The 12,723-nt window shown below is 42.9% G+C and overlaps 1 long non-coding RNA gene across 1 annotated transcript in view; it reads left to right on the top strand.

Annotated features, from left to right (window-relative positions):
- LOC119873674 overlaps nucleotides 1-12,723 on the top strand; it is a 28,956-nt gene that overhangs the window by 1,527 nt on the left and 14,706 nt on the right. The window lies entirely within an intron of this gene.

The following is a 12,723-nucleotide window of genomic DNA, read 5'->3' as shown; positions in this document are numbered from 1 at the left end:
GTCTTTCAGATCTTAAGGAAAAAAATAACAAAAGGAATGTAGGAAAAAAAATGCCTTCATGGCTTTAAAAAATACTGTGAATTTCTTGCTTAGAATTCTGAGTCCTTGGTCTTCCAGTGGCTTTTGGCCAAAGGCAATAAAATTGTAACATGCACATTGGGTGCATAGCTGGCCAGATTGTGGCATCATTTAGAAAAGTATATTGAAAAATGTTTCTGTCTCTTGAACCACTTCCGATTGTAATATAAGTTCTCCCAATCCAACTAATTTTATATGCACAGAAAGTGGTACAACTCCACGGGAAATATAAATTTTTCATTGACTAGCAGCCTGTAACTGCTTTAAGTGTAATTACACATTTTTCATTTAAGATCAATTTCACAAAATCGTTTTTATGACCTAAGGCTGCCTTCTTAATAATTGGGTGCAGCTAATTTATTAGGGTTTGCATGTGTTGGTATTGGTGTCATTCTTGCCTGAGTTTAATAGAAACAGTCTCCATGTGGATATGGAAAAGACTCTCTGGTTTCATATTTATTTCCCTTCTGCTGATCCAGTGAACCCTCTTTTGTTTCTCAGCATATACAGTTCTGTAGAAAGCCCACGATAACCTGTTCTTAAAACAGCTCAGTAGACAAATGAGGATATTTTCCATTTAATGCTAGGGAAGATGCCCCCTCAGAACATAATTAAATCTGATCTTTCTCACTTGAAGCAGCATGAATAATTCATGGAGTTTAGGCATAATCAGGTTCTAGGCTTTGGGAAATTTTCAGTTGATGTGCAAAGGTTAATTTTTTTTTCGTTAAAGGAAAAGATCCTATGGAGCTGTCTTCTATGCTATGCTATTAAGATTCTTTGAATCTTAATTCAAGTGCTATGGAGCTTCCAGTAAAGGAATGTGTTGTTGGGGGTGTGTCATTTTATGCAAAGGAAGTGAACTTGTGTACACACATAATTCAGTATACTTATTTTAACCTGCATCTCTTCTCTTATATAAATATGAACAAGAGGCCTGATCTCACTGAATGGGAGAAGTCTAGAATTAAGGGGTACATCCCAAAACTCGGGCTCTTTGCCATATGGATCATTAGGAGGAACTTGGCACTTGGGATTTTGTTCTCTGGCTTTGTTCTGAGTTAGGAGTCCTAGAGAAGTAGCCAAAAGGTCACTCAAGGGAGCTCTGTGTAGACTCAGACCCCATCATCTCCATTCCCTTAAGTAGGAATAATCTGGAATTTTAAATATTCTTTCTATGAGAAATATAGGTCTTCCCCTTTTCTCAAGCATGCCAACAGGGTATCATTGTAGATGCTAAGTGTAAAAATGATGATACATGATTACTGCATTCAAAAGGTTCTTGCAATGGTATTAGGAGATAAGATACACATGAGAAGCTGACCAGCAGGATGGTAGTGTGTAATGAACAGCACCAATAGCAAAGCTGATGCTCCTGCAAGGAAAAGATCACTTTATATTGGTTGTCATGTAAGGGAAGGCCTGTGGCAATGGCACTTGGGATAGATTTTGAGTGATTTAGGGAATTTTGATGCGTGGCAAGAAAAGGAAAGGGAATTTTAAGAGGCTCATCATAGAAAAGGACACAGTTTATTAGGTAATAGTGGGGATGAGTACAAGAGGTTTGTATGAGTTTGGGGCCAGGTTATGGAGGCCTTAACACTGGAGTGAGGCTTTTGGGTAGAAGACAATGAGGAGCCTTCGAAGGCTACTAGGTAGGGAGAACACATGATTCAACTAGCATTTTAAAATCAAAGTTAGTAGCAGAGTTTACATTTAGTTGGTGAAGGAAGAACTCCTGGTAGGGATCTAAGGTTGTAGGCCATCACACTTATCCATAGTGTAAATTAGATGACCAGTGGGGAAAGTTGATGGTCTTTTCTCCTTATGAATTCTCATATACCTCAATTTCTGAACCTTTGAAATGAGGAGCCACTGAGTAGCAGATGCATGATCCTGGATACATTTCTCCTGAGATGTGAGTGGCAAGATAGCATTTGTGGCAAGAAATTTGGAGAATATTATTTTAGGCTTGAGCCTAATTGCCCTGTGATTCTGTGCTTATTGCTGTGATATAATGGAACTGGCCTCTTGGTGCCTATATAGTCCAATGAGTCCTCCTCATTTTTGACCAGTCCATTCACCCATAGGATGGCTTGGAGATTCTTAGGCACTGGGTATTTGGGGGTTTGTCCTGTTGCTTCCAGCGCATATACGAAAGCTGGGAAAACAGCATAGATGTTGAAAATGGCCGGGGCTGCTAATCAGAAGACTGTGAACTTCCTTGAGGGTACGAATTCATTCACTGTGCACATTGATAGTATATATACAGTAGTGACTACTCAGACAGTCATTGGTACAGGGTCTTGCACATAGTAAGTGCTTTAAAATGTTTGTTGAATGAATAAATGAATCTTGTTGAATACGCTGCAGATCCTCTGGACCTCTCAGCTGCCTCACTGGGTGAAATACCTGTACGTATGCATGTACGTATATATGTATGTACCTACCCATCTACCCAACTATCTAGATGGAGATAGACCAAGACCAAGAGCCATCAGACTATATCCCCAATAGAAATAAATGGGCATAAAGCAAGGGAATGAGGGTCCTGTCAGTCACAGCAAGGAGAGATGGTCATTTGAAGGACTGTGTTTGATCTAGTGGCAGCTTGAGGGCAATACCGGGCTTGCTTCTTTGGTCTAGGCTGTTGGAGCTTTTGGAGCACTGAGAAATGAGACACATAATAGCTTTGAGCAGTCCATTTACAACATAAGGCTTCCCTCCATGCTTTGTGGGTAGAACACTAGCTGTGTGGCCTGGTGACCTGTCCAGGTGCATGTATTTACCATATTTGTGGACCAAGCAAGGAACAGTGTGACATCCACCCAGAGTAAAGGCCGTGCTTGAAATAGTAGAGATGGGGCTGGTGGCTCAGGTTTGCACAGTAAGATTACTGTGGAGAACCTCATTTGATAAGAAGCCTGGACTGTCTCCATAGGTAACAAGGAGGCAGATGTTATGAAATTTCAAAGCAAGGGAGCTCCAATACTCCAGTGTATGTTTTAGAAACATAACACAGTTGAAATGTATGTAGAATTGGGAAGGAAGAAGATGGAAAGCAGAGAAATCAGTAAGAATGCCATTACTTTGCCCCAGTAAGCAGGATTTTTCTATCTATTGTCATGTTTGTGGAAATGCAGTTTGGCCCATTATGCTGCTGAATATGCAAACATGGCAGGATTCTTCTATAGTTCCATCATAGTTTAGTAAATTATGTGGTTAATTATGCCTGTCAATGAATCAACAAATTAAAATTCTGGGATTTTGCCATCTGGCAAAATTTGCATCTCCCCATATTTTGTTCTTTGCCAAAAAGCATGTTTTTGGCTATCTTGCTTTTCTTCTTGTAGAAGTTGAGTTGGAATTACTTAAGAATACAGAAGAACATTATTTATTGAGAAGCACTAATGAGATGAGGCCCCCAGTGCCTTGAATAAGTTGGTTTATCTATCAGAGCACTGAAATTACACCCAGGGAGGAAGTTAGAACTGGGCTCAACTTCATAGACATCCATAAACACATGGGTTCTTGAGCTTGGTTCTTGAGCTTGGTTACATGAAGCATGAGAACTGTTATTTACTTAGCCTGTTAAAAAGAGAATTCCCCTTTCATCCTCAGCACCTACCTTTCATCATCCCAATTCCTGGGATTACCTGGGTGCAACCTGAGTTTAGTCAGGGCTAGGTGTGTGGAGCAGCATTTTAAACATGAGTTTGGGGTAGCCTGGGCAGCTCAGTGGTTTAGTGCCACCTTTGGCCCAGGGCATGGTCCTGGAGATCGGGATCGAGTCCCAAGTTGGGCTCCCTGCATGGAGCCTGCTTCTCCCCCTGCCTCTCTCTGTCTCTCTCTCTCTGTGTCTCTCATGAGTAAATAAATAAAATATTAAAAAAAAAAACACATGAGTTTGGACAGAAGAATCTGAGAATGGTGTTCTTAGTGAAAGGAAAGGGAAGTCACCATGTCTCCTTGTGTTTGTTTTCACTACATGAATCTCTGGTGACACAGCATGGTGATTAAGACATGGAATTTTCTTGTTCTTGGCTGAGGGATCATACCAGCCTTGGCTTACTGCTAAGTTGGAGATCCTGTTTGTGAGAGGAAGCTTATAGTCTTTGATCTAGGCCAGGGGTCAGCATACTTTTCCTGTGAAGGAAGGTGGTAAATATTTTAGACTTATGGTCTAATGGGCCACATGGTCTCTGTCACAACTACTCAACTCTGCTGTTATGGTGAGGAAAGCCACCACACACAATACTCAAGCCAATGAGTGTGTCTCTGCTCCAGTAATAGTTATGTACAAAATAGGTGGTGGCTAGATTTGGCCTGTGAGCTGGTCTCTGCACTTACTAATTTTAGAGAAGTGACTGGAGGTGGCAATGACTTCATTGATAGACTATCATGCTACATTTCCCTCCTAGTTTTTTTTACCATGTTTGTCTGTAGGTACGTTCCCATAAATACAACCGTAAACTATAGCACCCTCCAAACTCTGCAGCTTGTTTTATTTAAGAACTCAGTGTCATGTTCCAGGTGAAGAAAGGAAGTGCCAAGAGTCCTTATGGATGTGCTGGCAAGTACAGTTCTCAATATATAGTATTGATAAAACTAACCATGAGGCTGGGGATGATCACATAAAAATGGCTATTTCACATGCAGGTGAGGAATTTATATTTTTTGTTTTTCTCATGTACCCGAAAGAAGATTGGTTCTTTTCTGCATGATTGTGAACACCTGAGTTTCTCTCTCTTCATGTGCCACTGCCGTTTTATCATTGCCCAGAGATTATGGATGCTGCACTTAGAACTGTTAGATGTTAGGCTGCCTTTCTATTTTTTTCAAAGCTTGGAAAACCAATTGCATTACACCCTCTTATGCTCCTGTTCATATTTTCCCAGTCTCACCTGTCTCTTGCTCCAGCTGTGTGGCACCCTGAGTGACATCACCCAGGTACAGTGTGACCGCACCTTGTTCCTCTCCAGGACCTTCTAGCCAAACACTGCAGTGTGCATCCATCTCACTTCTCTAGAAAATGGAAGTAGTGAACTTTTAACAAACGGGCATGGGAACCAGTGGATAAATTCTTTATCTTTTCCCCTAATGTGGATGACACTGAAGTGGTACTTATACAACTTCTTGGAGATGCAGTCTTCAAATCAAGCAATGAGTCACACTTGATGGTGGCCAATTGAATGATGCATATTGGCAGCTTAGTTGTTCTGCACTCCCCTCAGCTTATTCTTCACTCATGCTCCCTCGAACCCTATCCTGTAATTAAATGCTAGTTTACAAATCCTCTGGTTCAGGCTCTGCTTTCTGGGGAACCCAGACTAAGTCTCTGCTCTAGGAAGCAATAGCTTACATGCTGAAGGAATACAGGACCCAAGGGAACACGTGCAGGAGGGATCTTGTGAATGTTCTGTTGGGGAGGGCAGCAGTGCTTCAACTGGATTACGCAGGAGTCCGATGGGACTAAGGATCCCATTGTTTGTGGTAAGGGAGGTGGTGATCAATGCAGCAGTATTGCAGTTATTCAGGCTTTCTCTTACCTCCCATGTAGGTGGAAGAGAATTCTGTGCAGGTGGAAGGGGAAGCCCTGGGCCCTGTGGAGCTATGTAGATTGAGTAATGTGGGGCATGACAGTGATGAGGATGGTGAGTAGAGTGCTATGGCTTCAGTTAAGGCATTGTAAGCCTTAAAAAAATAAGCCAGTGCAATCAATGTCCAACTTACAACATGCTTTATAATGAGAAGGTCTCTGACACCTCTGAAGGAGATTGTCATCTTGTCTAGCTTCAGGGAAGGCATGTGGAATTTAAAGGATATTTATAGGGGAGGCAGAGCTATGAACGAAGCTAGATGAAGAGCCCTGGAAGGTCTCTTGTGTTAGAGTCAAGGTCCTGATAGGGAAGGAGTGGGCCCCTGAAGCTTGGGATGGGGACATTTGAGGGATGCACCAAAAACAGTAAATCCCCAGGCTCCCCTGGAGCCTCCTGGATAACAGTGACAGCCCCCAGCAGGCTACAAGGTGGCCTGGTGGCCTTGACTGACACACATCCTTGAAAGCTGATGCTGATTCTCAGGATCTGTCCCTTCTACTCCTTGTTACTTTTAAGCTGGTTCAATAAAGTCAGGTTCCAGCACAGCCTAAAGGGGGAGAAGTAGCTCAGATGCCACAGGTGTGGCTGGTGCTGGAGGAGATCCTGTAGGTGTGCAATTTGGGGAGGCTGATGTGGGAGGCTGCCCAGGGAGAATGTATTTACATGGGGCACTCACCTGTGACTCTGGACTCAGTGTTCTGGCAGTAACTTTTGGAATCTACACATAAAGCCGTGGGAACTGCCTTTGCTTCACTTCTCTTCGTGCTTCCTCCTCACCACATTACTGATGCCTGGAGGGCCCTTTTTGCTGCCTGATGGTCTCACATCTTAGGAGTTTGCCCAGAATGCAAAGTAACCTCTGGCTGCTATTTTGTTCTGCTTCTTTTCCTCCCTGAGTCTATGGGAAGGAGGAGTGGTATACTCTGTCCTGCATTTTCTAACATATCCTCATCTCAGCCCTGGTGAGGATGCCTCCCTTCTCTGTGAACAGCCTTGGCCAGCAGCCTTGGAAGGCTTTGAGGATGTAACTCATAGCAAGCAGAATGTGGCACTGTCACAGGGGCTCAGGGCATCCAGCTGGATTTGTGGCATCTCAGAAGGTAGCAAGAGTTCTGTTCCAATTCTGATCCCAGACTTGGAACCAGGTCCTAGAAATCCCTCTGACCACACCACAGGGATGGTAGGGAAAAAATGAAGACTGTCACAGCCAAGCAGTATGCCCTCGCCTTGCTCTGGCCTGGTGCCTTAAAGGAAAGGTATAGCACTCACAGCTAACCTGTGTCCCTGCAAATGTTGGTGTGAATAATTATTACTTCCCCTCCAGCAATGGTCCTTCCAGCTCATTTACCCAGCAGTAAAGATTCTGATTCAGCATTGTCTTCTTTTTTTGGTAAACCAGCCTCTAGGATTTTTCTATTACTTTTCTTGATCGTATTAGTTTCATGCTTCAGCTGTTCATGCTTCTATAACTGCATCTGCATTTTTGTCTCTAGTCCCAGGCTGATTTTAAACAATATCATCAGTGTTAGAGCATTAAAAGAAAAAAAACAAAAAAGAAAGAAAAGCTCCAAGTAGATTGAGTGGCAGAAAAAGAATGAGACAACATCTGTGCCATCAACAGCCCCACTGCTCTAACCTCCTGGTTCACAAATGAATTTATAGTGAGTTTATTCACATATTTTCATTTGTATGTGTCCCTAACCTCCTTCCTACTTCTGAGGCGATGATAAAAGATATTTTTCCCAACTTATTTTTCTTCCTGATGAGCTTCCATTAGCAGCCCTGAATTTCTCAGGGCTTGTTGAAAAGGTATGAACTTTGTTACTTTGAACCTATTTGATGAACACAAAGGAAGTTGTGCTTAACCTCTCTTAGCAACTATTGAGTTGTTATATTCCAAGGTTTGATCCTGAAATTGCCTCTTATAGTCAGAAAATTTCACCAGAGGGGAAATATACATGGGTCTGCAGTGGTACAAATGCACTTTGGCCTCTGAGAACTATGACCACATAATTGCTTTCATCTCTCTTTGATGGTAATCCCTGGGAAAAAGAGAGGATCATGTAAGAGAAGAAGTATATCTAGTGCATGAACAAGCGGTGGCAAAACAATGATCAAATCTTCATTCTATCATTATTAGTTATGTTATGCTGGCCACATTATTTCCCCTCTCTTGGTTTCCTTCTGTCAGTTGCAAAACTTTGTTGGGTTGGTGTAAGGTTAGAGTTTGTTAAACATCTCACATAAAGCACACAGTAGATACAAAGTAAACCTGCAAAAACCTTGTTTTTATTAGGGAAGTACATGATTTGTGTATAGGTTGATGTTTCCCCACTTGGCTCTGTTACTTTGCAGTCTTGGATTGGTTTTGCTCAACACAATGGGCTTTACTATTTTTTTTTAAGATTTTTTAAAATTTATTTTTAGAGAGAGTGCACAAGAGCACAGGGGTGAGGGGGCACAAGGGGAGGGAGGGAAGGAGAGAGAGAATCTCAAGTAGACTCCCTGCTGAGTGCAGAGTCTGATGCAGGGCTCTATTTCATGACACTAAGATCATGACCCGAGCTGAAACCAAGAGCCAGATGTCCAACTGACTGAGCCACCGCGTCCATCAAAATGGACTTTAAAAGACCAATAAGAATCTTGTGGAGGGAAAGAATAAGTGTTTCCATTGTAAAATGACAAAGAGTAGTAAACAACAACAGCTTATCTTTATTTAATATTTTGATATTTTGCTCATCATATTTTTGGTATTCATTTTATATTTAAAAAAAATACCTCATTTAAATTTTCCATATCTTGATTCAGACTTTTTTGATGCCCCTTCAAATTTTTGTGTTTGAGATAAGAGTCTCATGCACATCATCCTAATGTTGGCCTGACTTAACTGGCATCAAATTTCAAGGAGAGAATTGTCTTTGTTTTAAAAAAAATACCTGTCTGAGGTTAAGGTGAGGGCTGAGACTCCAAGGAAAGAAGCAATAGTGGGGCCAAGGCAAGGAATTTGATTTTGCTTTTTGTTTTTGTTTTCCTGAGAAGAAGAAGGGAAGGGAGAGAGGAAGGAAGGGTGGGGACATAGGACCAGCGTGAAGAGCGGCTGGGTTGGGTAGGGGGCAGGGCCAGGAACAACCATTGGTCTTACTACTACAGCTGGTTGTAAGAATGATGCCCCTCCTGGTTCCATTGGAGAAGATGAGCATCCTTGTGGTAGAAACCATCATTGCCTCACTGAAATCCCCAGTTAATCATGCTAAGCCCACACATGTTCTGAGTTGTAGAAATCCAAAAGGGTCTGAGTTCATGCTTTGTGGATGTTGTGGGAAACAGATTGATTTCAGCAGGATCCTGGAGAACCTGGCCACCTGGGAATTTGCAAAATTCTTGTGGAAGTCTTTATATTTCCATAGAGCAATAGGGTTGGGGGAGGGTTCAAGTCAGTTTTATAGAAATCGTGAGGAGTAGGGAAGGCCCAAAGACCCCAATTTTTTCCTTAAAAAAATTCTGGAAGAAGCTCAGTAGATGAGATTCTAGAAAGGGTTATGGCTTGAATCTAGCAGATACTTACAGGATTTTGGATTTGCAAGTGTTTTTCTGTTTCTCTTATTTTTAGATCCAGGAACACTCAATGCCTTATATGAGCTTGGAAAATCTATCCCTTTCTGCTCCTCTTCCCTTTGACCTTACCTCCTCCCCAACTCAGATGTGTCCAGCCAGGAGGTAGCAATGAGCGTTGTGTGCTGCCTGGGCATTTGTGTGTGGCCCCAGGGTATCAGTGCTTCTTTGCTTTCTCCCACAGGGTGTTCCTCTCTAACCTGGGTGAAGGGAGGCCACAAGGGAGCACAGCATTCCCCAGCACTGGGGGAGCTTCCCCACACTGCCCCTTCCCTTTAGTGATCTCACCTTCCAGCCTGTCACTGGTGGAGTTCTGTCAGAGGGTGGGTGTGGATGAACCCTCCACCTTCCTGGAGTCTCCCTGCTGCTCTGGTCTCTGCTCCATAAACCTCACAGGCCTATTAGGCAAGCTTATGAAATTTTTATTGAAGGGACAAGAGAATCTCAGAAAACTGTTTCTGAGTGTGTTTTATCTTACTGGAAACTGCAGAAAGTGGAGAGGCCTTTTCAGGCTTAGAGCTTTGCTAGGAGGACGCTCCCCTGATGTACCCCACTTTCTCTCCAGCCTTCGTTCCCACATAGCACCCCTTCTTCAAGCCCCTGAGCTGGGCACACTCACAGACTACACTGTGGGGGTCAGGTAGTATTTTTGCCTTTTGAAAAGTTTCCTGCTATTGCAACAATGACCAGTGTGCCTCAGAATTCACCAAAGGCTCCCAGGAGGCAGTGGGGCAGGCTCTGGTTCTGTACATGAGGGCCAGTGGGGGTGCCCTGAATGCTGCTCTCTTTCTCTACTGAGAAGCTTCTGTGGCTGATTTTCTTACTCAGCTCCTTAAGAAGTAAGCCACCTTGCCAAGTAAGCATTTTCTTTTTTTTTCTCTCTTAGAAACAACATAGCTCAGTCTCAAAGGAGAAGGAATATTCCTTCCATTCAGTATAGTTTTGGCCTTGCAGTTTTTAGAACTAAGTCCCATCGTCACTGAGCTGGGAAACACTATGGTCTTTCCCGCCTCACTTGAGCCTGGCTTGTTTTATTTGCTTTTGTTTTTTAGTTTCAAGTTTTTATTTAAATTCCGGGTTAGTTAATGTACAGTATAATATTGAGCTTGGCTTCTTTTACAAAGAAACCATGTCCACTCTAAACGTTACTGTTACTACCAAAGGTATAGCACCAGATCTAATCACACACCATTTATTCCATTCATCCCTTTGTCAGTTTATAAAACCACATGATTGGGGAGTGGAGAATCTTTTACTGCCCTGCACACTTATCCAAAACAAGCCCAGACCCATTCTGGCCAACTCTGCTGTGCTATAGCTACTTTCCAAGACAAGATATTATGATGATGATGATCTGTTGGAGATGAGAGAGTCTTCTTTCCTTAAATTGGAGGGGGCCTCATCAGATGGCTCCCTTTCCTGGCTGTCCTTCCCCTCCATGCACTTACATACATTCTTCCCTGGAGGAGGAATAATTCATCTGGTTGGTAGGTTCTGATGAAAGAACTGAGCATAAGTAGCTCTGGCCCTTCTTCACCTCTTGCTCTAATGCACCTGCCTACAAAGGGTTTGCATTCTTGTTGACAGGCCCCCCCCAGTGGGGGCAGAGGATGTCTCCCAGGTGTCTGGGGCTGCCGGTGCCTGGGAGCATGCGTGTTTTTTTCACGTCTGGTATTAGTAAGGCCTTTGTGCTGCATGCCTGAGACAGCCTGCTACATAAGGCTTTATTGGTAATAAAGGTGGTATTTCAGCATTCATCTGCCTGACACCTATGTCTCTGTCTTAATTGGTTCTGAAATTAGGCTTGGAAATGGGAAATGCTATTTATGAATTCTTCAGACCCCAATAGTATCCTTCAAACAGGCCGTCAAGTTCTATCGATGCCTTGGTCTAGATATCTACTAAATTCATTTCCTCTTTTCGGCCTTTCTGTCACTGCACTAGTGTGGGCTCTCAGCAGCCCTATGATAGGCTTCTTACTGTTCTCATTGCTCATAGTCAGCCCTTCCCCCCTCACCCCTCTCTGCACCCTAGAGTACAGATCTGATGCTGACACCCTCCTGCTCACAATCCTCAGATGACTCCTCGTGACTCCAGGATGCATACTTTCTTAGTGCAGAAAACAAAACCTTTGAGGTCTGGCTGCCCTTCCTCTTCTTAGTTGCTTGTCTGCTTCAAGCAACCTGTGTTCCAACCAATTGGAGCTAGTTATATTCTTGGACATAGCAGTTTCTCTCCCCCGCCCCCCCCCCCCCCCCCCATGGCTTTGTAGATACTGTTTCCTCACTTTAGAGTGCTCTTTGCCACTCTGGACTTGGCTGCCATGAATTCTCAAGCCATTGGCGTAAAGCTTGTCTCCCTGAGAATGCCTTCCCTTGCCCACTGACTCTGTTCTCCTTATGGGCTTCTCTAGTTTTGCCCTGTGGAGTCTCTGCCTGTCTGCCCTATTAGATGGCCAAGCTCTGTAGGATTGAGCCCTGAGCTCCACTTTTTGTCCTCAGGGGAATCATGTGTTTACATCTTCCTGGCTCAGGCTCATGAACAGACAAATCACAGAAGAAGAAATCTTCTTAGTAGTCGAATGAACATATGAAAAGCAACTCAGCTGCACTAGTGATGAGGAAAAATTCAAACTGAAACTGCAATTGGATGCCATTGCACTCCTTCAGATTGATGAAAATTAAACGCTCTAATGAAAGCCAAGTGCTGGCAAAGATGTGGACATAGATCCTACCATGCACTGCTGATGGCCATGGCAAGTAGAACAGTCATTCTGCAGCGATTCTATGACAGCTAGTGAATTTGAAGATGCATGTGTACTATGACCGAACAGTTCTACTTCTGGTTATATACTCTGGATAAATTCTTGTACAAGAATAAAAATAAAAATGCAAGTATGTTCACTATAACATTATTATAATTATGTATAATTTTAATAATATATAATGATATAATATAAAATATATAATAAAATAATAAATTATTATTACAACATTATTTGTAATAATAAAAAGTCAAAGGTGATTTAAATGCCTGTCAACAAAAGAACATGATGTAGTTATGAAGTGGGGGCACCTGGGTGGCTCAGTGGTTAAGTGTCTGCCTTTGAAGGGAGAAGAAATGTGTGGGAAATATCAGAAAGGGAGACAGAAGGTAAAGACTGCTAACTCTGGGAAACGAACTAGGGGTGGTGGAAGGGGAGAAGGGCGGGGGGTGGGAGTGAATGGGTGACGGGCACTGGGGGTTATTCTGTATGTTAGTAAATTGAACACCAATAAAAAATAAATTAAAAAAAAATGTCTGCCTTTGGCTCAGGGCGTGATCCTGGGGTCCTGGGATTGAGTCCCACTTTGGGCTCCCTGTAGGGAGCCTGCTTCTTCCTCTACCTATGTCTCTGCCTCTTGGTGTCTTTCATTAATAAATAAATAAAATC

The sequence above is a fragment of the Canis lupus genome, chromosome 10 (genome assembly GCF_011100685.1).
Source record: "Canis lupus familiaris isolate Mischka breed German Shepherd chromosome 10, alternate assembly UU_Cfam_GSD_1.0, whole genome shotgun sequence".
Taxonomy (NCBI): domain Eukaryota; kingdom Metazoa; phylum Chordata; class Mammalia; order Carnivora; family Canidae; genus Canis; species Canis lupus.
The sequence above is the reverse complement of the archived record's forward strand: the minus strand, read 5'-3'. Positions and strand labels throughout refer to the sequence as shown.